General features: G+C 40.2%; 1 long non-coding RNA gene across 2 annotated transcripts; it reads right to left on the bottom strand.

Annotated features, from left to right (window-relative positions):
• Positions 1-6,293: 6,293 nt before the first annotated feature.
• LOC120439132 lies at positions 6,294-15,597 on the bottom strand. 2 transcript variants are annotated; one of them, XR_005612400.1, is made up of 3 exons: positions 15,335-15,583; positions 12,573-12,675; positions 6,294-6,354 (listed from the first exon to the last, which is right to left on the bottom strand). It is a non-coding gene; the product is annotated as an uncharacterized LOC120439132 (long non-coding RNA). The 2 variants fall into 2 exon arrangements; XR_005612401.1 differs by lacking the exon at positions 6,294-6,354 and adding an exon at positions 10,406-10,425 and having other exon boundaries at positions 15,335-15,597.
• Positions 15,598-26,230: the final 10,633 nt, after the last annotated feature.

Below are 26,230 nucleotides of genomic sequence, written 5' to 3'. Positions count from 1 at the left end.
CTTGAGCGGCTCGTCATGAGACACATCAAGACCCTGCTGCCCCCTCACTGGACCCACTGCAATTTGCATACCGCCATAACCGCTCAACGGATGACGCCATCTCCACTGCACTCCATCTTGCCGTCACACACTTGGACAAGAAGGACACACACGTTCGAATGCTGTACATAGATTTCAGCTCAGCATTCAACACGATCATCCCCCAACAACTGATCGGAAAGCTGAGCCTGTTGGGCCTGAACACCTCCCTCTGCAACTGGATCCTGGACTTTCTGACCGGAAGGCCTCAGTCAGTACGGATCAGGAACTGCACCTCCAGCACCACCACACTGAGCACTGGGGCCCCACAAGGCTGTGTGCTCAGTCCTCTGCTGTTCACACTGCTGACTCATGACTGTGTAGCAACACACACTTCAAATCACATCATTAAGTTCGCTGATGACACGACCGTGGTGGGTCTCATTAGCAAGAACGACGAGTCAGCGTACAGAGAGGAAGTGCAGAGGCTAACGATCTGGTGTAAAGACAACAACCTGTCTCTGAATGTTGACAAGACAAAAGAGATGGTTGCTGACTTTAGGAGGACACGAGGCGACCATTCACCGCTGAGCATCAACGGCTCCTCTGTGGAGATCGTTGACAGCACCAAATTTTTGGGCGTCCACCTGGAGAAGGACCTCGGCTGGTCCCTCAACATCAGCTTCCTGCACAAGAAAGCCCAACAACGTCTCTTCTTTCTGAGAAGACTGAGAAAGGCCCAGCTTCCACCACCGATCCTGACCACCTTCTATAGAGGAACTATCGAGAGCATCCTGAGCGGCTGTATCACTGCCTGGTTTGGGAACTGTGCCATATCGGACCGCAAGACCCTACAGCGGATAGTGGGAACAGCAGAGAAGATCATTAGGGTCTCTCTCCCCTCTATTAAGAACATCTACACCCGCTGCATTCGCAAAGCCACCAGCATTGTGGCTGATTGGACACACCCCTCTCACACACTCTTCACACTCCTGCCATCTGGAAAAAGGTACCGAAGCATTCGGGCACACACATCCAGACTGTGCAACAGCTTCTTTCCACAAGCCATCCGTCTCCTCAACAAAAAGGGACTGGACTGATAAACACACACACACACACACACACACTATCACTCAGCTCAACTCAACTACCTCAAAGCATTGAGACTGGACTTACACATCAACCTGTAAATGCTCTTTTTGCACAATATTTTTATGTTTACTGTTCCTGCACTACCTACATATCAAGTATGTTTACTGTTTCCTTTGCACTACCTACCTAGATAGATAGTTAGTTTTAGTTAGATAGTTAGTTTTTGTTAATTTATGTTGTAATTTATGTTAGGTCAGTCTGCCCTGTCTCTAGTTAGCTAGTTTAGTGTTTTTCTGTTAATTTATGTTGTAAATTTATGTTGCATGTAGCACCTTGGCCCTGGAGGAACGTTGTTTCGCTTCACTGTGTACAAACTGTATATGGTTGAAGTGACAATAAAGCCAACTTGACTTGACTTGACTTGACAACATCATCCAGGTAGCAAACAGCATATGCAGTGTGAGGACACAGCTATCGCTACAGGAGGTTCTGAAAAATGCCCGGAGCTTCAAACAAGCCTAACAGAAGTGTGACGAATGGTGCAAACCATACAGAGTAGAGAAGGCTGTTTTTGTCTTTGGACTCTGCAGACAAGGGACTCTGCCAGTAGGAGTTAGTTAAATCCAACATCATAAAAACAAGCAGTGCTTATACAGTGTTGGGAACGAAGTATTATTTTTTGTCATTTTTGTTATTTCCATTTATTATTTTATTTTTATTAATTCTATTTTTATTATTTTGTTATTTCTGTTATTACTGTCATTACTGTTGCATCATAATCATGTAGCAAGCATATGTATACCAGAAGTATTGATACAAGAGGGTGATGATATTGCATTCAGATGTTCAAACATATTGGTATCATATTAGCCTTTATTACAGGTCCAGTAAAAACCACTTTAAACTGTTGAGTTGAATCTATAACCCAAGTGCTTTTGAATTTATAATTTTAATGTTTATGCAGACTGCAGGGTGAAAGAGTAACTCTGTGCTAAAAGAAGACAGGAAGTTATATGTCTTTGAAGTTACATGCTTTTGCAGGAAGTGAAACCAAAACCAGAGTTTGGATGATGCTGTTATCATCTTTTATGCATTTATACGTCTGATTAAGCTTTGATTAAGTTTTAAGTAGTTGTAGTAGATTGAAATATTTGTTTTATACATTTTACATAGAAGTTAAGATCATCACAACACAGGATGGCCTTAGCCTGGTTGCCTAAGTTGAGGTCAACTAAGGTGCAGAGAGCAGATGCACACTCTGTGCACGCGCAGAGACCTACACACACACACTGTTAGGGTGTAGGTGAAAGTTGACTGATGAAGCAGTAGATGCACGATGCGAGAGCTGAGCTGGCTTACGGGAAACCACCGGGGAGAAGATGGAAGCCAGTGTACTTTTAATTGGGCCTTAGAACATTTGTGGTTTTGAAGCTGATGTATGTGATGACGCAATGAGGGGGCGTCACTAAATATACTCTGATGCATATAAAACTGTATTTTGATGTTAGGAGATTGAGATTGTGGGGCTGTCTGCTTACGGAGTCCGCTCATTCTCCCACGCGTGTCATTTCATTAAAATCATCGTCTTTACCCTTTGGACCAGTGTGGTTACTTGCATTCCTCCTGTGTTTCCTTCCCTATATTTTTGAACCTTAACAACAGTCAGGTCAACCCGGGGCATGGGATAAGCATCAAACCATGAGACCTTCGCTTTGTGACAATCATCACAGAACCGTATAAAACCCTGCGCTCACTTCTTAATTACCTGGAAGCACCTTAAAGACAACCGGCCCCTCTCAACAGCTGGGACAAATCATCTGGCAAACAGATAGGAGACCAAACACTGAGGAACAAATCCTCATTTCCTCCTGAGATAACAGCATTTTCACCATTTCAGCCAATTCCTTTTGCACAATTTGTCTCTTGTGCTCAGGCAACCTGTAGGGCCATGAACGCACTTTCACACCAGGCTGCGTTTGAAATTGGTGCTGCATGAGAGTCTTGCAGATGGTCGGGGGAATGAACACATCTGCAAACTACTGTTGCAATGCAGGAACATCTGCTTTATTGGAATGTGTGAGATGTTAATCACAAAGCATCTTAAACAGACTGTCTGAAAACTTCATGCCCACATCTTGATTTTAAGAAAAATCAAACATCTTTTCCTTAAGATCATTTCAGGGTTTGTAATGAGCTGCATGAACCGTGCCGAGAACAGCCAAGTCTCCTCCTCTGATAAACCTCCACATGTACCACTAAAAACATTTAAATTAGTTTGAATCGGAAATAATGGCTCAAACTACTTGCTGTGAGACCATTTCTTTATTTTTCACACCAAACTGTGTACTAAGATAAACTTTACACAGAGTTCATCAAATATAACTAACGCTTTAACATTAACAGGATTTCATAATACAAACTTCAGATCAACAGGAAAACAGCTGCAGAACATGTGGATCAAAATGAATTCATTAAAAAACAACATGGACTTCAAGGATACAGTAAATACACTAAAGTGAAAGGAGTTGTTTTTTCTGGACATAAAGTCACAGCAGGTGTTGTTTCAAAGCTGGTGGACCGATTTAGTTCATTTTGGAAGTTTTAAGAGCAACTGCTGTGTAATTATTTGCAGTTTTGGGAGAAAAGGGTTCAAGAGAAGATTTTACCACAGCAAAAGATTAAATATGAATGAAGAATTGAAATTTAACTGAGGTGAAACATGCAATGAATGCATAAAAAATAAGTTAATTTTGGAAAAGCTGAAAAAGTTCAAGTAAAAGAAATGATTTACATATCCATATGTGATTTTTGATAGAATACCAGTTTGGTTAAACAAAGAGAAAGAAAAGACATTCCTATAATGTTAATAATACACTAACAAGTACAACTACTAAACACTACTGTATCCTAAGGGAACAAAGCTTAAAATGTAACAGGGATAACATTTTAGAGAATTAAAATCCCTCAAAGGAAAAAAAACAAACTTGATATGCATATCTATACATGCAGCTTCCTAGATGTAACATTCAGGATTATTCACTGCAGGTCCAGAAATCAGAGCTACCTCATCAGATCCAAGTGTGACATCAGCTGACACTCTTTACAGGAGATTCCATCTGAACTCTGTGGAGCCTGATCTCAAGGTTTTTAAGTCTGACCCTGAAACCAGAAGAGGATCTTTCTCTCTCTTCAGATTCATTGTGATCCAGTGATTTCAGTCCTGCATGATTAGGCTGATGTTTGCACAGAGCAGATAATGAAGTGAATGTTTTTGCACATTGGTAACAGTGAAACAGTTTATTTACAGTGTGGGATCGTTTGTGTTCGGAGTATGAACTGAGATTCCTGAAGCTCTTGTCACACTGGTCACAGCTGAAGTTCACTTCCATGTGTGTACGTTCATGTTTGTTACGATGACCTGATTGTGAGAAGCTTTTGTCACAGTGTCTGCACTTGTATGGTGTCTCTCCTGTGTGGATTCGTTTATGCTTTTTCTTTAAGCTCACATGCAGTGGTGAAGGATGACCCACACTGGTCACAGATGTGCTTTTTGACCCCACTGTGGAAGAGGTCATATATTTTTAATGTACTTGGTGTTTGGAAGGCTCTCCCACATTCTTTGCAGTAGTTCATTTTGTCTCCAGTGTGTCTACGTTGATATGGTTTTAGGTCCCGTTGATGATTGGAGGTTTTTCCACAAAGGTCACAGAGAAACTCTTTCCCACCACCACAGTGACGACAGGGTTGAGAACTGGATCCATGTGCGTCGCTCTGCTTCTAAACAAAGACAGCGTAAGTGATCTCTACCAACGTCCAATTACATTTTACTGTTTACATTATAACACTCAGCTTACTGGGCGAAAATGACTCTTCATTTTTCCAAACAGTTCATTCAATATAACTCCAAGTTTATTGATCAGACTTGTTCCAAACAATTGGGTTAAAATTACAAGATAAAAATAAATACATACCTCACAGTAACTGCACTTGTAGAATTACTTGCTGGTGTGGTGGCTTTTCTGTTGGTGGTTTTTCAGGTGATGTGGAACTTTAAAGGTCTTCTCACACAGGTCACATTCATAAGGTCTCTCCTCAGTGTGGCTAAACATGTGTATTTTTAATTGTGCATCTGTTGTAAACAGTTTCCCACACTGATTACAGCAGTAAACATCATTTCCAGTGTGAATCCGTAGGTGAATATTTCGGTAGTGTTTGTCACTGAACCTTTTCCCACAAAGGTCGCAGCTGTACGCCTTAATTCCAGAGTGGGTAACTAGATGCCTCTGTAAGTCGTGCCTTTGAGCAAAAGCTTTACCACATAACTCACAGCTGTGTGCTTTAACTCCACTGTGGATGACATGGTGTGTTTTTAAGCCTTGAAAATGGCTAAAACCCTTTCCACACAAATCACAGCTGTACGGTTTAACTCCACTGTGGATGAGTTGGTGTGTTTTTAAGTTTTGAGCCAGTCTTAAAGACTTTCCACACAAGTCACAGCTGTATGGCTTAAATCCACTGTGGATGAGTTGGTGTGTTTTAAGCCTCCAGCCAGGGTAAAAGACTTTCCACACAAGTCACAGCTGTAAAGTTTAACTCCACTGTGAATGAGTTGGTGTGTTTTTAAGCCTCCAGCCGGGTAAAAGACTTTCCACACAAGTCACAGCTGTAAAGTTTAACTCCACTGTGGATGAGTTGGTGTGTTTTTAGGTCTCCAGCCTGGGTAAAAGACTTTCCACACTCATCACAGCTATATGCTTTAACTCCACTGTGGATGAGTTGGTGTCTTTTTAAGGCTCCAGCCTGGGTAAAGGCATTTCCACACAAGTCACAGCTGTAAGGTTTAAGTCCACTGTGGATGACTTGGTGTGTTTTTAAGCCTCCAGCCCGGATAAAAGACTTTCCGCACTCATCACAGCTGTAAGGTTTAACTCCACTGTGGATGAGTTGGTGTGTTTTTAAGCCTCCATCCTGGGTAAAAGACTTTCCACACTCATCACAGCTGTAAGGTTTAAGTCCACTGTGGATGAGTTGGTGTGTTTTTAAGCCTCCAGCCCGGGTAAAATCCTTCCCACACAAGTCACAGCTGTATGCTTTAACTCCACTGTGGATGAGTTGGTGTCTTTTTAAGTCTCCACCCCGGGTAAAATCCTTCCCACACTCATCACAGCTGTATATTTTCTCTCCCTTTCTTCTGTGACGTTTGTCCGCCTCCTGAGAGCGCTGACTTCTTGGTCCATGTTGGTCCTGCAGTGACAGAGATACAAACAGAGGCAGTGAGTGAAATGCAGCCGTGGAACAAACTGAAACTCCCTCTATTAGTGGAATCAAACATGTCAACAAACACAATGGTGGTGTGTTAGCACCACCTTCTGGTGATGGTATCACATTATAATGCCGTGCTACAATGAGAGTTGTAATTTAAATGACATTATTGAAGAAATATTGATCTGTGGAGAAAATCTTTTACTTCATAAAAATTTTTGAGTTTAACTGATGATATTGTTGTTTCAATGTGTGCTGATAAAATATGTGGTTTTTGGTTGTGAATGTAGATTCTGTATATATGGAGGAGCCCAGGATGGAAAAGATAAGGCTGCGTCCACACTAGCCCGGATAGATTTGAAAATGGCCTTTTTGTACAAAAACGCTCCGCGTTTACACTAGCGCTTTCAGTTGTTTTCAAAGAGTTGCGGGTCCACAATAAAACACTGACGTTGATGTTCTGCGCATGCGTGAAACACAAGACGACTCGACCTGCGTCATTGCCCTCTGTCGTTTATTTACATTCTGGCTCTTTGAAACCTGGCGGTAAAATGGCGAGACAAAGCACCAAATTTCTCAAGTGGACTGATTATGAGGCATAGTTGTTGCTCCGAGTCACCAACGTGTACAAGGTTTCCAAAGCAAGTGAGAACATTGACTGGGAGACGGTCCGGAACAAATACACCGAAATATTGGACCGCCCAAAGATCAGTATGCTGCAGACAACACGGCCTACCCCACAGGACGACCTCACAAAACTAGTAATTATGACACAATTGAAGGCTATTAGACTCAAGTACAGGCGCGCAGTAGACTCCGGAAAAAGAAGTGGGCATGGAAGATTTGTTATCTCTGTGTTAAAGCTGTTTTATGGCCATTTATGGTAATGGCCCCTTTTCTTGTCTTGTTGTTTTCTGACAGATGTTTGTATTTCACATAAAGCTTTTAGTTTCACATATAGGTAATAAGTGTATTTTTCAATAATAAAACATGGAAAAGAAGTATTTATTTACATCTGCTGTATATGGTAATGTCCATCATAGATAAAGTTCACAATAAATGGCAAATGTCCATTTACCAAAATCAGTTCAATTTGTTATTCAATGTCTTTCTTAATACATTTAGGATATGGTTGTTACAGGACTGAATTAACAATTTCTAGTGGCATGACAATTTAGCTAGTTTCAATGCTCACAGCAAACTATACATATAACAATCAGGAAGAAAGGTCCAATCACACATGCTGAATGTAATCCTAAAAAGTTTTTACTCACAAACTTTTTACTTTTTACTTGGTCAGGAATGAGTAGACTTGTAGTCAAGACCGCCTAATCCGAGACCAAGACAAGACCAAGACCAGAGGGTATCGAGACCAAGACAAGACCAAGACCAGAGGGTATCGAGACCAAGACAAGACCAAGACCAAGACCAAGTTGAGACGAGACCAAGACCGAGACCGAGTCGAGACGAGACCAAGACCAAAACCAAAACCAAGACCGAGACAAAAAAGTCTTTAAACTGCAGCCAGATGCTGCTTCGTTTACGGGTGTCAGGGATATTTATCTGTCTACTGTCTCACTCACTTACTGAGAGGACAGACGCACGCTCCACTTGACTTGACGCTCCACTTGACTGTTGCGTCTCTCACCCTCTCTGTTTTTCACATAATGATATTATCCTATATCCTCGCACGTGATTGGCCACAATATGGAGGGATTGGAGCATAACTGAGCTACTGTGTGAGAGCTGAGCAGCGAAAGGAAATTAAGTGAGGATAGAAATGACTGAAAGATTATTAGGCTCTGTTTTGAGTTTTGTTCAAAAGAATGACTTCATATATGTATACATATATATATATATATATATATATATATATATATATATATATATATATATATATATATATATATATATATATATATATCTAGAGCTGGCGATAAAGCGATAACGATATGTATTGCGAAATAACTTTTCTCGATAGAAAAATGAAACTATTGCGATAGACCTCATCTCTCTCTTCCTGTCTTATAAAAAAACCAATAGCCAATAAAAATTAAGTAGCGCAGAGCCGAACCAATCACAGCCGCAGCGTCACGTCACGTAACTTGTTACGTACAGCTCAAGTGCCAAGGCGCACGTGTGTATTTGTTTGAGAAGCAGCCAGCCGCCGTGCCGGTTTTTGGTGACCAGAATACCGAAAGGAACACAGATGACGGTTCCAATGTCGGAGAGATTGTCGAAAGGAAAGGCCAGAGAAGTTCCGTAGTGTGGAGGTATTTCGCTATTTGAAGTCTGACAAAAACAGCGTAACGCGCACTGTAAATTGTGCTGAAAGCATGTTCCCACAAAGTCTGGAAATACAACAAACCTTTTTATCACCTGAAGCAGTGCCACCCACTGGAGCACACTCAATCTCTGACTGAAAGCGCTAATTCGTCATCGAAAACAACCAGGGGAATCCCTGTGAAGCAGCAACAGTCAATTGAGTCGGCGGCCGCCAGCGTCTTACCATATGACAAAAAGGTAAGAGCCATAGCAACATAACGAATGCCATAGCTTACTGTCTTGCTAAAGACATGCTACCAATAAACACGGTCGAAAATGAAGGATTCAAGCAGCTAATTAAGGTAATGGATCCTCGTTACCAACTCCCCGGACATAAACATTTCTCTCAGACAGCGCTTCCAAAGCAATATTATGTAAGTTGGTCAATTTTGTCTCTTTTTCTGTAAAATAAACTAAGATTTATTTTTAGAATTAATATTTTGTTTCTAAGTGGAACTGACAATTTAGTAGTCTGTTTTGTTTGTTCTATTTTGAAACTTAAATGCTTTAGTGGCTGCCTTTTGTGTAGATTGTAATATTTGCCTTTATTTTGCATAAAACTGGTGGTGGTCAGAGGGCCCGGTGGCGCCAGTGTCCGGCAGCCTCGCCTCTGTCAGTGCGCCCCAGGGCAGCTGTGGCTACAACGTAGCTTGCCATTGCCAGTGTGTGAATGTGTGCGTGAATGGGTGAATGACTGAATGTAGTGTAAAGCGCTTTGGGGTCCTTAGGGACTGAGTAAAGCGCTATACAAATGCAGGCCATTTACCATTTTTACCATAAAACTGAAGCCTCATTTTAAGTACATCTGCCCTGTTGAACTTATTATGGAAAATGAATATTTAAATCAAAACAAGCTGCTGATTATTTCACATTTTATTATTTGTGAGCAACATCACATTTAAATCTTACATATATAGTTATTTGGCTTATATCGTGATATATATCGTTATCGCCTGAAATGAAAAAAGCATATCGTGATATGAAAAATCTTATATCGCCCAGCTCATATATATATATATATATATATATATATATATATATATATATATATATATATATATATGTATATATATATATATATATATATATATATATATATATATATATATATATATATATATATATATATATATATATATATATATATATATATATATATACACACACACACACATATATATATATATATATATATAAATATTTATTACTTCTATATACATATGCAGGACACCTTAAACTAGTTTTTTAATTAAGCAGCAAGGCAGAACAAAGTCGGGCCTGTATCAAGACACGAGGACTAAACCCCAATTCAACCAGACCCAGAACTGATCCGGAATTAAAACAGGACTACAACAGTAACCAAGACAGAACCAGAATCAAAACTAGATGATAGTAGCACTGAAAATCATCATAGACCTGCACTACACTTATTTTTTAATTCTACCAAAGTACACTATTTAGATTCTGAAAAGTTTATATAATTATTTAGCCTTGTTGTGCAAACAAGCCTGCATAACTTAATAAATATAGAATTTGAAAAGTAACAAATGGTATCTAAAAAGAAACAGGTACTAGATACATGTTCTGATGAGTTTTGGCAAACAACCATTTGACTAACATGTGTGTCTCACCTGCTCTTGTTCCATCTCTGTTCTGTCCTCATTCTCCTCTCTCTCTCCCTCTTTGCTCCTCTCTCTCCCTCTCTGTTCCTCTCTCTCCCTCTCTGTGCTGACAATCAAGCCAAACACCAACATCATCAAATATACAGTTGAAACCAGATATTTACATACTCTTCAGATAAAAACACAAACACTTATTTAATTGTAACATCAAATCAGACTAAATGTTTATTTTTTTAGATTGATAAATATAAAAAACATATTTATTAACTTTAAGAGTAAACAGAGAAACTATCTGTATTTCTTAATTGCAAATGGCACCAAATTGTATTCAAAATTGAGCCACACTTATGGAGCTCCACAATTCTTTTCCTGGTGTTTTGTTGACATCTCTTGATTTCCCCATTTCAAAGAAACAGGCTCTGTGTTTTGCCTTATATGCATCCACAGGTGTGCCACCAATTTACTCACATGGACTCTACTAACCTATCAGAAGCTTCTTCAGCTCAGAATGGAATCGTCTGGAGTTTTCTTATTAATTAACAATAAACTTAGTGTATATGTACTCCTAAATTTGATGAAAGTGATTAAAATAGACAGCTCCCTCTTTTTAGTCTGACATTTAACTAAGTCAAAAGATATTTCAACATTTATTTATCTAAAACAAAAGTTTACTCTAAATTGATGTTTAACAGTAAAAAATAATTTTTATGTTTTCTCCCTAAAGTGTATGTAAATATCTGGTTTCATCTGTGAATATACTGCTGTGTATTGAAATTCCTCTTGTTTTGCATAGATATACTGAACAACATACACAGCATAATATATAAAATAACATCTACCTGAGTTTTTTCTTTGAAAGAAGCTCCTTATGTCCATTGTTGTGTTCATCAGTACACAATTGAAACCGATTTAGAGAGTTTGTTTAGCCGTGGAGGGTAACAACTGAAAATATGAAATGTAAGCTAAGACTTTCTAAAAAATCAGCATTGTCGTTCGGCTTTTTATTTATCCATTTGGTGATTCACTCGAAGAGTAAGTAACGCAACCAACTGATCAGTTTGATATCAATCTTTTGTGATACACCGTCATATTTACATTATTAGTTCAGTACGAATGATTTGCTTTGGTACCTGGTCAAACTTAAGCTCTCCTCTATCTGCAGCAAACTCGCAGGCAGCAGCTTCTCCCCCCTCACTCACATGGGTGCTGTGCTCAGTCGCCTAGTGCCTGAGCTCGGATCATACCAAAATTAGGAGGAATTTACGACGGTGCGCTCTGCGCTTCGTGTGTTGTTTTTGTTTTATACAGTTGTCAGTCAGGCATCTAACTAACAAATTACACTCCAAAAAACCCCATGCTTCTGAAAAAATTACCCGGGCTTAAGCCCAGTAAGCCACCCCCCCCGCTCCGTTGATGGTTGACTCCAAATCTCCCGAACACTATGTCGATTTGAGAACGGAAGACCGAAACAGCGAGACCAAGACTGAGACCAAGACAAAAGTCCGTCGAGACCAAGACCGAGACCAAGACAAAAGTCCGTCGAGACCAAGACGAGACCAAGACCACGTAAAAGTGGTCTCGAGACCGGTCTCGAGACCAAGACCGGTCTCGAGACATCCAACTCTAGGAATGAGTTCCCTGTTAGCGTCACAAAAGTTGTGCAAAACAAAACAGGCAATGATGACAAAAGGAAGGTCCTCCAGATTGATGTCCATCGCCCTCCGTAGTGCTCCAAATCAGCCTTTTAAACGTCCAAAGGCACACTCGATCACCATTCTGCATTTACACAATAACAATCCAAAATACTGTTCCTGGGGAGTAGCTCCACCACTAGCATACTCTTTCATAACATAGGGCAACAGGGGGTATGCTGGGTCACGGAGTAGAAAAACTGGAACAGGGTCTTCTCCCTCCACAATAACTTTTGGACAAGAAAGAATCTTGCCATCTCTCAAGAAGGCACTGATGGTAGAGTTAGCAAATATGCGGGCATCATGAACGCTCCCAGGCCACTTAATAACAACATCCATGAATTTGTATTTGTAATCACAGGTAGCCTGTACATTAAGTGAGTATTTGCTTTTCCTGTTAATGTAGTCTGTAGAGTTTGCTGAAGGCTGTTTTATCTCGATATGTGTACAGTCAATAGCCCCTAGACACTGCGGCATGCCAAGCTGCTGTTAACATGTTTTTAAAAACCAACCAGCTGAGCACACAGTTTCAATAACAGTGTAACAGTGACATTTTTCTCACCTTTTGTGTTGAAGTCATTGTTTCCTCTGTAGTGGCTGAGCTGAGTCCAAATGGCTGAAATTGTTCCTCTGTTGCTCCACCAGACTCTTCTCCTGTTACTCAGCTGTGACACAAAAAGTATATGCATTTTATCCCTGATAAAAAAAAAGCAGAGCAAATAAACATGACTAAACTCCTCAGTGACAACAATACCTATGAAACTTCAAGGTGAAACCCCAGAAGCAACTACAAAAGAAAGTCATTAGTTGCCTTCAGGAACTTGAAAAGGAAAATGTAATGCCAACAAAATGAAATAACAATATTTGTATCTTATATATAATACGTCTATATATACACTGTCAAAGATACTTGTCTTTGAGTGAAGATTTAAAGTGATAGGAAATAAAAATACATTTAACTTGAATCTTTACTGAAGCTCAGTATTTGACACAGAGTTCAAGTTCACTGCTGTAATAACTAATGATTAATATAATAATAACTATAATATTGGCCATATTATATTTACATTACCAACGTGAGATGACTTTAGTCTCATAACATTAGCTAATTGTTATTTACTAGCTAATCTTAAAATTACTGTTCAGTACAGAAATGAAGCCCAACAATCATGTTTTACAGTCCTGTGGTCTCAGCCTCAGATACTCAACAAATCAAACAAAGCTCATATAATAACAAACAGTTGAACAAAAACATTTTCTCCTTCATTTCAAACAATGCTGTATGAAACGTTTCCAGCGGTTAGTATCATGGTTGCTAGGCAACCTGAGCAGCACCACGGAGGCCAGACCGTCCAATTTAACAAGCCTTCCGGTCTTCGAGGACGAGGCCCACATAAAACGCGTCCTCCAACGCTGCAGACCCTGAATTGGGATACAGTCTATAAAGGTGTGTGTATGAGAAGTACTTCTCAGATCCACTTGGTGTTTGCTGTGACTGCATGTAGTGGCATCAATGCGCATTGGTAATAAAGTTTTGATGAAAAATACTTCAGCCTCATCTGACCTTTCTTCTCCAGCTGGGATATCAAAAGAATCGGTAAAGTCAAGAGAAAGTGAACCTCCACAGCAGCTAGCCACACAAGGTACGATCACTTCTACACTTTTTTCAGTCGCGGCTTTTGCTCAAACTGCACGATTGACTCGCAGGGGTTAGAAGTTCCGTCCACACGTATACGGGTATTTTTGAAAACGCAGATTTTTCGTTTTCGTTTTAAAAAAATAATCCCGTCCACACGTAAACGCAGAAATGAAGGAAAACCCTGCTAGGAACATGCCAAAGCAACAGGTGGCGATATATTCCTAACCGTGTAGAAATGTTGGCCAATCAGAAGTCTAGAAGCCTCGGTAGGAAATAGTAAACAAAGATGGGGCAAAGAAGCAGAACCGAGTCCTATGTGTGGAGGGACAGTAACTGTGTGTGTATATATAAGCATTTAAACACTGCAGAGAGTACAATTAACAGTAACAGTATTGTAGAAATTCATTTCACCGAAACAATAACGTGGCGCACAGTGTGACGTCAAAAAAGGCGCACATCTTTGACGCTGCGTTTTCTCCGTTTTCCTCGTCCACACGTAAATGCAAAAACGGAGTTTTCGAAAATATCCACCCTGGCCGGCGTTTTTAGAAATCTCCGTTTTCAGTGACTGAAAACGCCGTTTACGTGTGGACGAAAGGTGCAAACGCATAGAAAAATCTGCGTTTTCAAAAATACCCGGGTACGTGTGGACGTATATGGCCCGATGCTCTGATGCGACCTGAGTGCTCACACTGTGCGTCCTTAAAATGAAGGTTATAACAGAAAATCTGTCGCTCGCTCTCACTTTCACTCACACAGACACGCACACCGCAATCATCAATTTTGCTAAATTTTAGATTAAGCAGCAATGTCCATCCAATTATTTTGACGGTTGTTGCGGTCGTGATTATTGCCACATCGAAAAGGCTCAGATGAGCTTGCCAAAATTCTACAAGTTGTGCCTCCATCGCTTGTGTCCAGATCACACGCTGCACTGCCGTGCTACTCCGTCTTTTCACTTTCATTTCTGTGTTTGCGCGTGCGCAGCGTGACAGGCTGCGGTGACACCCTCACGGCGGTCGTGAGGATTTCAAACCACGACCAAGCGATTGATGATCGGGAGCTGGTCGTGAGGTGTTAATCGCTTCTCGTTACCCCACGTATACTACACGATGCACGACATACGGTGAAGGCGAAACTCGGGCCGATCACCAAAACGGTTGCACGACTGAAAAATCGGCTCAAAATGAGCCAAAAATCGCACAGTGTATGCCCAGCTGTCACCGCCGCCTCTCACACTGCGCACACTGAGCAGCAGAAGACCTCACCCAGGAGCTGTTGAAGTACGCCGACTTCACGGACTCTTTTTGATGGTAGCAATCCGGTGTTCTAGACTTTTACTTCCAAAATCAGACGTCTTTATTAGCGCTGGAAGTGCTTTGGCACCTTTTCAGTAGGTTTCCACTACTCTCTCTGTTGTTCACCCTGGGGTTGCCCTCTCACAGGCTTGAACCTGTGGCTTCCTGTCCTGTGGGTGGGGGTTGGCTGTTCTCCTGCCCTGCACCCCATCCTTTTGTTCATATTCAAAGACTATTTTTCTGTGTATTCTTACCCCCTAGCAACCGCCATATTATAATGTTGCAAGCAATCACAAACTCTACAGTCTGTCTAACTCCAGTGTATACCAAGCGATGTATTATACTCAACATAAACTGAACCTGCATTAAAGTTAGCTCGGTGCTTACCTTTAGATGAGCCCACAAACCGAGAGAAACTCCGAAATAGAGAGCAATATCCAAACGTTGTTAGTGGTATATGTCATGAAAAAGCAGCTCTCTCTTATCCACTCCTCTCCTGCACACACACTTTGCTCCGCCCCTTTTACCCTGGTCGGGTGCTGTGTTTGTCACGTGACTCAGCTGCAAACATCTTCTAACTCTGTTGTTTTATGGTGGTCATATAAACGTCTGTTAAAAATATTTCATTACAAAGTTTGAATTTTAAATAACAAGGAACATTTAGGGTCAGATTTACTAACATCTGCAGCAGCTCAAAGACGTCATTTGTTGTTAAAAAGCTGCTGGATTTACTGGAGAGACTCAAGCAGTTTGTCAATTCTCAAGTACGCGAGTCCGCACTTTCGCTGCGAGAGCAGCTGAAAGTGAGGCTGACCCCCCCAGCCACTTGAAACGTAAAGGCAAATAGGCGGAGCGGTTAGTGCTACGTTTGTGCAGATTTGTGCAGGTAAAATTACGCTGGCCTACGCTGTATAACACCAGTGTCTGTGGCAGTGAGTTTCAGCAGCTGTGGAGTTATGCACTTTTACAGAAGACTGTCCACTTTTTCTAGGCTTGCTGCATATTAAGTTTTCTCAGTTTACACTTTAGTAAACCAATTTAGTCAGCGGAAAGGTTGATATTTCTTTTGTTGCTAGTGCAGAAACATACACAAGGTAGGCTAACGTTTTTTTTTTTTCTGTGGAAAACATTTTTATACATACCCAGTATGTCTCTGTGATTTGGTTTTGAATTATATATGTTTGCTATTAATAATGTAGCTGTCTCAGAAAAAAATGAAGAAAATTGTAGAAAACATGTAGAAAATTCCACAGGGGGAAAGGGGGCCCTTTCAAATTGAAAATTCCACAGCACCTAGGCCAGGGAGCTTCAACCTGCGGCTCTAAAGCCACATGTGGCTCTCTGGCCACATCCACCGTGGCTCTTATAAGACTAAGTAAGTAATGTTTTATTATAAAGTAAACAAGAAAGGGTTCTGTTAGCAGTTTGCTTTTTATGAAATATCTGCATTGGCTATTCACATAATGTACAAGGCTCTTAAAAGTGATTTAATGTTTCTGAGCTTCAAAACTATTTGCTGTAATTTTCAAGTTGGTTGTCCATCTTTCCTAATTTCCCATTTTTATGGGAAGGACTCACTTAGCTGTCTTCGTTTTAACAAATACCTTTTCCCGTTGTAAAGGTTAGATGATTCATTTTCTTCTAAAAATCTAATGATAAACATTTTTATTTACATTTCCATAGCTTTCACGATACGAAACCAAATTCTGTTTGGTTTGCAAGGTCAGTATCAATCCACACAATATCTCCAATGTTGTAGCTGTGAGTAACTGTCCCTGCACAGAGCTCATTTCCTGTGGTGCTGTCTTCTGCTTTGAATTCTGATCGACACAGAGATGGATTGGAGAGTGGCCTGAGGCAGGTAGACTCAGGTAGGCCAAGTCCTTCTACAGCAGTGCCAAGATGAGCCATACCAGACTCTTTGAGGACAGAGATGGCAGGAGAAACAAATGGCACTTCCCTTGTCATCCCTTTGCTGAGGTAGCAGTGCTGTGAAGAGCAGTGTTTGGTAAAATAAACACTTGATATGTTCCTCATTGTCTTAGGAATTACAGCGGAGATATTGAACTGAGCATCGATTTGGATGGCACCAGACCTCAACTGGACAGCTTCAAACATTACACTAAGCAGCTCTGCCCTCCTCCTGTATGTTTGTTGGGTCACACCATCTGTGGCAATGGCTTTCACCAGGTGCAAGACTGGGTTTTCACTGTCTTTCAGGACAGCATTTTGAAATGTGGAGCTGTCACAGAACGCACAGCATAAGCACGAAAAAATGCATCAAATGCACGTGTTCAGCACAGAGATTGTTGATTCCCCTAATATGCTGATGAAGGTTTCCATTTTTTAATAATTCCACCTTCACTCGTTTTGCTCCAAAAGATTCATCTGCATGGAGCCATTCGGTACATGAAGAGAGGTAAGAAGTCCTCTTCCTTTCTTTGGGCGGAACAGCTAGGCCCCACGAGTTTGCTGCAGCAAGTGACCTGCTCTCTTCACATATTCCTGTTACCCACTGTCATAGGTCAGTCTGGATCTCATCAACTGAATCCACTCTCTCCCCTTCCTCTGTCTGTTCATCTGGAATGATGATGGAGATTGAGCAATTTGGGCTTTCAGGTATTTCTTGCACCTTTCTGAAGGAAGAGGTGCTCCAGAACTCTCATCACCTTCTGCCTCACTGAGGGCCACAACAGTGATAGCACGTAGGAAGAAGTTTTGCTAATGACCTGACAAAGACAAATCTTCTTCTTCAGGCAGTCCCACTGGCATATCATCTTGATGCAGTGTGCAACATCAACCCTCATAAAACAAGAGGGAGTTTGGCAGACTGGGTTCCAAGAAGGACATGAAAGCATTCATTAAGGTAGGACTTTAGATCAGGATGAGGAGTCAAAGCCTTGACCAGAGCTCCCAGAATTGCCAGAGAAAAGTCACTCACAGCTTCCTTTGGCACAGGTGCACCTGCACGAATCCATTCTGTCAACCAGTTTGCGACGGCATTAACATCATGTTTCTCTGATAGCATTTGCACCACTGGGACACTGGGGCAATTGTTTTCTGTCAGAATACCTTGATAAAGGAAGATATGGCCAGATTTGCCATTTGGTCTCAGCAGTTTTTTCACAACTGAACCAGTTGCATCAAAACACACAGTTGGGGAAGATTCTTTTGACAATGTCTTGTAAACATGCATCTAAGTTTGACTCAGTAGTGACAGAAAAATCTGTCCAGTCCAATATCTCGGATGCTACCACTGTGAGGAACACTATATTTAATAATTGCAGAGATGCGATGGGGTCCTTATCTCCTAATTCCAAGTCTTTTCTCTCTTGTTTGGCTTTTCGCAGAGTGGCCAAACTTGGAAGGTAGCTTGGCTCAGGACTTCCAACATCTGTCAAATCTGCTGGCTTCACTGACCTCCATACAGCTGGTTCCATTCTGCCCTCACACAGCTCTTTAGTGATCTGTTCACGCAGGTATTTTTGATCATCTTCCATATAAGATCGTTGATGATATGAGTCCAAGTGGCAGGCTTTATAATTGTGTATTCCCTTTTTTGAGAAAGAGAAAACTTGTCATTGTATTTAACCTTCAGCTGAATTCAAAAGCTTGACAGTTTTCTTATCCAGGAGAAATGCAATGTGAATCTAACTCTCCTTCACTTTACAAACGATAATTTTACCTGCACAAATCTGCACAAACATAGCGCTATAATTAATAAATTTGTCCATATTTCTAGAAATGAGAGCTGCTCCATCCAAATTGGGATGGATGCCGTCTCCTCTAACAAGACGAGGTTTCCTCCAGAAAGTTTCCCAATTATCTATGAAGCTCATATCATTTTTTGGACACCCCTCAGACAGCCAGCAATTTAAGAAAGACATGAAGATAAAATTAGATGAATTGAAGAAATAAGTGAGAAAGAAGATAGAGAAGAACATACTAAGGCCATAAAATACTATTTATCCCTTCTGGATGTTAGCTCACAAGGTTTGTGTACTTTAAATGTTTATTTTCTGTGATTAATACCTTTTTGATTGATCAACACAAAATACAAGAACACATTATGATGTCATGTTTTTTATTGTTTCCTTCCGTGAACAGCTATCACGGGTTGCCAAGACCAGAAAAAAACCAAAGTTTTCTACATCTTGCCTATGTCAGCCCCTAAGAGGGCTGCAATGGGGATACTGAAGATGCACACTAATAAACACAAAAAATTATTTTCTTAGCAGATTGTTCTATTTATTTAACCATTACACTGTCCAAACCATAAATCAGTACATGGACTAAAAAAAAAAACCCAAACAAATGCACAGACTGCAGAAACAAACACAACTGCGAATGTTGCCCTAATTATTACACCAAATTACGACATCAACCTGCACAATCAAACCAAATCAACAGGAAGTTTCAGCCCATGCTCACCCTTCCGCTTATGAAACACCAGATGAGGGGAAAGGTGAGTGCAACCACATTTATTGCCTAATACACACCCATTAGTCATGCCCCACAACCGTGTACCAATACAGTGTGCATTCTAAACCAACCCACTTACCCAACAAGTGGTTCCTACAACTGTGCTTTAACCTCCTAAGACCCCAACTCTTCCACGACATGCATTTTTAATTTCTCTTTGATATTTGTGCATATTGGGGCCCGATGAATGTAAAAACAAAGAATTACCAGATTTGTTTTTATCTCATTTTTGTTTTTAAGAAAAATAAGAGCCATCTCAGGATATTCGTTTAAAATTTTGATAAAACAGTAGCAGTATAATGTCCTTGTAAGTGGATGTAGGCCCATGTAGAGCAAAATTGAGCATTTTGGTCTAAATAACCAAAATGTGATATCCACATATGTGGGACGAGGGTCCTAGAAGGTTAACTGAAGAAATAACATTTGTGGGAGCACTCCATTATCAATTACCACTGAAATGCTGTTTTCAATAATTTATGGTATATGACACTTATTATACAGTTACTGTGATGATTTTACTATACCATCAATTTTGAAATAAGCTCAGTTGTCTCCCATCCTCACTCTGATTGGCAATTATAAAAGTCAACAGTTATAACTGACCTTTAACCTCTCTCCTCTGTGCTTTTTCCTCTTTTTTTGTTTGTTTTTTTTGTTACCAGGATGAGAATCATCCTTTAAGAACCGGGTGATTCTGCAGGACAGACAGATGAAGGATGGAGACGTGTCTTTGGTTCAGAAGAATGTGAGTTTTGGTGTTGATGGAACATGCAAGTGTCGTGTGATCATGAGAAGAACATACTGGATTAAATACATCATCAACCTGGTTGTTGTTCCTCCAGGTGAGTGAGTAGAGTTGAGTGTGTGTGTGATCAGAGGTGAAGCTGCTTCCTGGTTGTTGATGTTTGTTTCTAAAGATGTTGTTGATGAGACTTTGTAGAAAGCAGCTGGTCTGAGTGATGTGATCAGAGTGCAGTGGATAATGTCTGACAGCAGTTTGAAGAGGAAATGGATTCTGTTCTGTTCTTCACTCATTATTTTATTTGCTTATTTGTGTAAAACAATATGTTAAAAGACTGCTGTCTTGAACTAAAAATAAATAGTATAATAAAATATTTAAATAAAGGAATGTGATGTCTGTGTGTAGGCAGGCAGGAAGAGAGGACCCAAAATGCAGGGCCGTGACAAGGAAACAAATAACCAAAGAAAAGCAAACACAGAGGCACTCAGTGGATTTTGGGATCGGTATATTGGGTTGGATACAGCTGATGGATCTTTAAAAAGAAAGAGGGGTCTATGGGTCTTTGCCTCGCAGTGATGTCATTGGTCCCCAGATCTGGCCTTCAAAGTAAACCAAGTTTTTGTTTTTTGTTAGGGTACTGTTCTGTCTGAGCAAGAAACAAAAACCTATGTCCGAGCTTTGAAACGTCAATAAAATGCGGCGACATTAGTTACTTATAGTTACTTATAGTTTTATGCAAACCTTGGATTTGATCAAACCAGTGTTGAAAGTTGGTTATGAACGTTTTAACAACATCTTAAATGTGTGTTATCCCAGCCTGAGTGTGGGATTAGGAGCTAAGAACACGCACATGTCTGCTGTGACTGCGTGGCGCTGCTCCGCTTTGCTGTCTGTCGGACTCTTCGTGTTTGTCTCTGCAGGTGAGATTTAACCGCTACAAACCAAACCGTTATCTCTGAGATGGAGAGGAGTGAGGAGGATCGGCCTGGATCACACGTTAGAAGTATTTCACCAAGACTGATAACTGCATCAGTGTAAAAGTTCTTTAAAAAGAAAGGAAGCAAAGATCTTTGGAGTTTTTGTGCTTATATTCAAACCCCTGTGAGGACTTCACCAAACACTGCAGTATAAATGTATTCATAGCACAGCTCCTTCTATAATAACAAAGTGACACTCAGCTCTGTGCTAATCCTCGGAGCTCAGAGTCCCACTGACAGTAACTGTAACCTCCATCCCTCTGCTGTCAAACATGAGCTTTAGACGTCTGAGCAATTTATAAGAACAATGAGAAAAAACAACAGGACACATTTAACAGAACACCAAACATATGTAGGAGAGCTGATGTGATCTAAAAGTTAACTCCTGTCTTCATCTTTAGCCTGTGATTGAAGCTGTGAGTGTTTTATAGGTGTAACCCTGACATACTTTTCAGGTCACATTTGACAGCAGGAAAATCCCCCACATGTTATTATTTGAGCCTGAAATTTAATGAGTTTTCCTAAAATTACTCACAAAAATCAAAATCTTATTGTAAAGAACACACAGCAGACACATCCACATATTCCTGCATACTTTGCTGTTATTCACCAGTTACATGCTATGGCTTTCCAGTCGCTGGCCCAAGATACACAACAACACCATCTCAGGACCCAGTACGGTGAGGCATGATTGCAGATTCCGCACCATTGCATCTATCTCGCCGCAGCCACAACCCGCGACAGTCACATTTGAATACTGTTTTTATGATGTACAGGTGCTGCAGATATTTCTGACCTATTGAGGTCGATTTTGTCTCCACAAGCGTGCATTAAGTCAGGGAAAATTATCATTTACTGAATCTCAAACCTGTGACACTGTTCATGTTGTGTGTGTGTATTTTCTTCGTGGGGCAGAGGTGACAGAGTTTTGGCATTTAGGTGGAGTGTCCTCAGAGTAAGAAGAGTCCTGGTTCAGTTTTGACCCACTGCAGGTTTCCTCTGTCCCGCTTCTTTCTTGATGTGCTGAGAATAAACAACCAATACTCAGAACAGGTCCAGTCAACAACAATTATTTATTACACATATATGCGGGAAATCCACACAACACCACCTAAAGCACGGTCCGGTAGATCTCAAAGAGGAACTACACAGGCTTCACTATTTAAAGGGCTGTACATGCCCTGTCTGCATAAGCAAAGTGTATTATCATGCAACAATGACAGTTAATTTGACCCGTCCTACGCAGTATGCTTGCACGTCACTAACAGTCTCAACGCACTTTCACCCCAAGCTGTTTCCTCTTATTCTCTTTTATCAGTGCAAACGTAGGCGATGCTCTCTGCAACTCTGCACAAAGCTTCCTGTTCTGAGCTTCCTGTTCTGCACAGTTTCAGTCTGGCTAAGCAGCCTATAAACTATGGCACAATTTATAACTGAAAGGTGGCCTTTTAATATACTGGCCTGTTATTGATGCATCAAACAAAATACACAGCAAATACGCACTAGAATAAAATAAAATATATTTCCTAATACCTCCTCTTGTTTTATTGTTATGATATAGAAGAGAAGACAGTTTTATTTCTTACTAAATGTATTTAAATCATTATGGATGTTGGTTAAATAATACTGTGTGATAGATTTTTTTCTCTGAAAATTATTAGACCCTAAAGAGTACTCTCTCTGCTCCCTGAAACATAAATTACTAATCAATAATCAGTTTATAAACATGAGATAGGCTAATTACTAGGGCTGCCAAGATTAGTCGACTAGTCACGATTATGTTGACTTTCAAAACTGTAGACGATTAATTTGACTAATTCGTTTGAAGCTTCGTAAGAGCCTGAAAGATGCAGGAATAAGTAGTAGGACTTAACAGTGTAGTAACAGACTAAAACAGAAGATGGCAGCAATGCATCTATAAGGATGCCAGCTGCTGTTAAACACCGAAGAAGAAGAAGGAGCAGTCAATGAACAGGGCTGAATATGTGAACCTGAACTACAAATCCAGCTGATTGATTTGGTTGATATAAACTCATCCTTTGACTCTACAACAGGAAAACAGGTCTTATTTTACAGCTTTGAACCTTTCAGACAAATCTGTGATACTCTAGTACTGAAGAAATAACATTTATGGGAGCACTCCATTATTGTTTACTTGTTTTCAATAATTTATGGTACAAGACACTTATTGTATGGTTGGTGTGATGATTTTAATATACAATAAATTTTTTAAACAAAGCTCAGTTGTCTCCTTTCCTCCCTTTGATTGGTTGCTGTAGAAATGAAAAGTTGTAAAAGTTGTCCTTTGACTTTTAACCTCTCTGCTTTGTGTCGTTTCCTCATTCTGACCAGAAACTCACAGCTGAGTTTGGACAGGACGTCATTCTGACATGTCAAGCTCCAAAGAGCAACATCTACATTGTACAGTGGAGCAGAGCTGACCTAGTAGATTAATATGTCTTTGTTTACCAAGATGAAGAAGAACATTTTGGACAGAGAACACAGATGCTTTGAAAGAGGAGTAAAAGAAGCCATCTATGTCCACTGTGAACGACCATCTTTGAACAGAGGCGGTGGTTTACGATACCAAAACAGCATATGCAGTGTGAGAACACAGCTATCGCTACAGGAGGTTCTGAAAAATGCCCGGGACTTCAAACAAGCCTAACAGAAGTGTGATGAATGGTACGAACCATACAGAGTAGAGAAGGACGTTTTTGTCTTTGGACTCTGCAGACAAGGGAATCTGCCAGTAGGTGTTAGTTAAATCCAAAATCATAAAAACAAGCAGTGCTTATACAGTCAGGTCAACCCGGGGCATGGGATAAGCATCAAACCATGAGACCTTCGCTTTGTGACAATCATCACAGAACCGTATAAAACCCTGCGCTCACTTCTTAATTACCACCTTAAAGACAACCGGCCCCTCTCAACAGCTGGGACAAATCATATGGCAAACAGATAGGAGACCAAACACTGAGGAACAAATCCTCATTTCATCCTATGATAACAGCATTTTCCCCATTTCAGCCAATTCCTTTTGCACAATTTGTCTCTTGTGCTCAGGCAACCTGTAGGGCCATGAACACACTTTCACACCAGGCTGCGTTTCAAATTGGTGCTGCATGAGAGTCTTGCAGATGGTCGGGGGAATGAACACATCTGCAAACTACTGTTGCAATGCAGGAACATCTGCTTTATTGGAATGTGTGAGATGTTAATCACAATGCATCTTAAACACACTGTCTGAAAACTTCATGCCCACATCTTGTTTTTAAGAAAAATCAAACATCTTTTCCTTAAGATCATTTCAGGGTTTTTAATGAGCTGCATGAACTGTGCCGAGAACAGCCAAGTCTCCTCCTCTGATAAACCTCCACATGTACCACTAAAAACATTTAAATTAGTTTGGATCTGAAATAATGGCTCAAACTACTTGCTGTGAGACCATTTCTTTATTTTTCACATCAAACCGTTTAATAAGATAAACTTTACACAGAGTTCATCAAATATAACTAACGCTTAAACATTATCAGGATTTCATAATACAAACTTCAGATCAACAGGAAAACAACCACAGAACATGTGGATCAAAATGAATTAATTAAAAAACAACATGGACAAACAAAGGATACAGTAAATACACTAAAGTGAAAAGAGGAGCCAAAAATAGATGTTTAATAGGATTTGAATTAACTAAAAGTAGTCACCTGTGATCTTTAAAATGGTCCTGATGTGTGCTGCTGTTTTTAACTTTTAACAGTTCTTTGCTGCCACTGTGAATATTGTGTTCCTTCCCTAATTAAATTAAGGTTACACAGCCTCACTGCTCCATCTTCTGGTAAAAAAAAAAAATGGTATTACATGGAAGTACAGCCCAAAACCAGTTCAGCTTGAGTTTCTTTTTTCTGGACATAAAGTCACAGCAGCTCTTGTTTCAAAGCTGGTGGACAGATTTAGTTCATTTTGGAAGTTTTAAGAGCAACTGCTGTGAAATAATTTGCAGTTTTGGGAGAAAAAGGATTTAAGAGAAGATTCTACCACAGCAAAAGATTAAATATGAATGAAGAATTGAAATTTAACTGAGGTGAAACATGCAATGATTTTGGAAAAGCTAAAAAAGTTCAAATAAAAGAAATGATATACATATCCAAATGTGATTTTTGATAGAATACCAGTTTGGTTTTAAAGAAAAGAAAAAGAAAAGACATCCCTATAACTTTAATAATACAGTAACAAGTACAACTACTAAACACTACTGTGTCCTAAGGGAACAAAGATTAAAATGTAACATAGAAAACATTTTAGAGAATTAAAATCCCCCAAAGGAAAAAAACATAAACTTGATATGCATATCTATACATGCAACTTCCTAAATGTAACATTCAGGATTATTCACTGCAGGTCCAGAAATCAGAGCTACCTCATCAGATCCAAGTGTGACATCAGCTGACACTCTTTACAGGAGATTCCATCTGAACTCTGTGGAGCCTGATCTCAAGGTTTTTAAGTCTGACCCTGAAACCAGAAGAGGATCTTTCTCTCTCTTCAGATTCATTGTGATCCAGTGATTTCAGTCCTGCATGATCAGCCTGATGTTTGCACAGAGCAGATAATGAAGTGAATGTTTTTGCACATTGGTAACAGTGAAACAGTTTATTTACAGTGTGGGATCGTTTGTGTTCAGAGTATGAACTGACATTCCTGAAGCTCTTGTCACACTGGTCACAGCTGAAGTTCACTTCCATGTGTGTACGTTCATGTTTGTTACGATGACCTGATTGTGAGAAGCTTTTGTCACAGTGTCTGCACTTGTATGGTGTCTCTTCTGTGTGGATTCATTTATGCTTTTTCTTTAAGCTCACATGCAGTGGTGAAGGATGACCCACACTGGTCAGAGATGTGCTTTTTTACCCCACTGTGGAAGAGTTCATGTATTTTTAATGTACTTGGTGTGTGGAAGCCTCTCCGACATTCTTTGCAATAGTTCATTTTGTCTCCAGTGTGTCTACGTTGATGTGGTTTTAGGTCCCGTTGATGATTGGAAGTTGTTTCACAATGGTCACAGAGAAACTCTTTCCC

This window comes from Oreochromis aureus, linkage group 3 (genome assembly GCF_013358895.1).
Source record: "Oreochromis aureus strain Israel breed Guangdong linkage group 3, ZZ_aureus, whole genome shotgun sequence".
NCBI lineage: Eukaryota > Metazoa > Chordata > Actinopteri > Cichliformes > Cichlidae > Oreochromis > Oreochromis aureus.
This window is presented reverse-complemented; position numbering and strand designations above follow the sequence as displayed.